Source organism: Gorilla gorilla, chromosome 5, assembly GCF_029281585.2.
Source record: "Gorilla gorilla gorilla isolate KB3781 chromosome 5, NHGRI_mGorGor1-v2.1_pri, whole genome shotgun sequence".
In the NCBI taxonomy this organism is placed as follows: Eukaryota; Metazoa; Chordata; class Mammalia; order Primates; family Hominidae; genus Gorilla; species Gorilla gorilla.
This window is the reverse complement of record NC_073229.2, coordinates 109,993,856-109,996,000: the sequence shown is the minus strand read 5'-3', so window position 1 is coordinate 109,996,000 and position 2,145 is coordinate 109,993,856. Positions and strand designations below refer to the sequence as shown.

The 2,145-nt window shown below is 34.1% G+C and overlaps 1 pseudogene; it reads left to right on the top strand.

Annotated features, from left to right (window-relative positions):
- Positions 1-1,617: 1,617 nt before the first annotated feature.
- LOC115935224 (uncharacterized) lies at positions 1,618-1,785 on the top strand (annotated as a pseudogene).
- The last annotated feature ends 360 nt before the right edge of the window (positions 1,786-2,145 follow it).

Below are 2,145 nucleotides of genomic sequence, written 5' to 3'. Positions count from 1 at the left end.
GAAAAAATTCCCAGCATCACTAATTATCAGAGAAATGCAAACCAAAACCACAGTGTGTTATTATCTTAGCCCAGTGAGAATGGCTATTACTTTTTTAACTTTTATTTTAGGTTTGCAATACATGTGAAGCTTTGTTGCACAGGTAAACTCATGTCATGGTGGTTTGTTATACAGACTATTTTATCACCTGTGTATTAAGCCCAGTACCCAATAGTCATATTTTCTGCTCCTCTCACTTCTCCCACCCTCTACCCTCAAGTAAACCACAGTATCTGTTGCTTCCTTCTTTGTGTTCATGAGTTATTATCTAGCTCCCACTTATAAGTGAGAACATGTGGTATTTGGTTTTCTGATCCTGACTTAGTTTACTAAGGATAATAACCTCCAGCTCCATCCATGTTCCCACACAAAAAAAATTCTTTCCTTTTTATGGCTGCATAGTATTCCATGGTGTGTATATACTACATTTTCTTCATCAAATCTGTCATTGATGGGCATTTAGGTTGATTCCATGTATTTGCTATTGTGAATAGTGCTGCAATGAACATTCATGTGCATGTGTCTTTGCGGTAGAATTATTTATATTCCTCTGGATATATACCCAGTAATGGAATTGCAGAGTCAAATGACAGTTCTGCTTTAACTCTTTTAGGAATCATCATACTGCTTTCCACAGTGGCTGAACTAATTTACATTCCCACCAACGGTGTATGAGAATTCCCTTTTCTCTGAAACATTGCCAGCATCTGTTTTTTTTGACTTTTTAATAATAGCCATTCTGACTGATGTAAGATGGTATCTCATTGTCGCTTTGATTTGCATCAGAATGGCTATTACTAAAAAGATAGAAAATAACAGACATTGACAAGAATGCAGAGAAAAGGAAATTCTTGTACACTGTTGGTAGGAGTGTAGATTACTACAATCTTTATGGAAATATGTAGATTAGTATAATCTCTATGGAAAACAGTATGGATATTTTGCAAGAATTAAAAATAGAATTACCATTCAATTCAGGAATCTCACTACTGAATATCTACCCAAAGGAAAAGAAATCAATTTATCAATAAGATACCTGCACCTGTATGTTTATCACAGCACTATTCACAATAGCAAAGATATGTAATCAACCCAAGTGTCCATCAACAAATGGATAAAGAAAATGTGGTGTATATATACATAATGAAATACTATTTGGTAATAAAAAAAGAATGAAATCATGTCATTTGCAGCAACATGGATGGAATTGGAGGTCATTATCTTAAGTAAAACAAGCCAGACACAATATCATGTGTTCTCACTCATAAATGGCTGCAAAAAATGTGTACACATGGATGTAGAGAGTGGAATGATAGAAAATGGAGACTCAGAAGGGTGAGGTGGGAGTGAGGCAGAGGATGAGAAATTACTTAATGGATACAATATATATTATTCAGATAATGGATACCCAAAAAGCCCTGACCTGACCATTATGTAATCTACGTATGCAAAGAAATTGCACTTGTACTTTATAAATTTAATAAATTTTTTGAAAACACACAAAAAATAATACATATTAAAGTAAATAATAAATGGACAAACACATTTAGATCAAAACACTAAAGTTTTAATACCATATAAGCTTCCTGGCCTGTTAGCTAAGATCAAGTGTAGTATCTGTTCTTATCAGTTTAAATACCATATAAGATTATATATAATGGTGTCAACTAGTTGGTGATAATTCCTTATAGTTACATAGTGCCTTATCACTAATATAAGTATTTCACAAACACTCAAATACTGTTTGATACATCCAATGAAGCATATTATGCTCACAGATGAGAAAATGGAGATCTTGAAAAATTAACCCTATCAACCCAGGACACACAGTTAACAAATTACAAGCCAGGAGTCTCATTAAGTAAAGTGACTGTGCATCCTGGTTTGCCTTGAAGATTTTCAGTTTATGCCTATTACTGCAAAATAATTGTTAACAAACTCATTTTTCCATTCAAAAGTGTCCAACATGGACAATAACTTAAGTGGCCATCCTATACTTTGATCATCTCCTAGTAAGTCTACCAGACTTTCCTCTACAGCAGTTCAGAAGAGAGAGTGATGCCTGTGAGTAGAGATGGTCAAAGAAGACTTTACCAAGGAAGAACT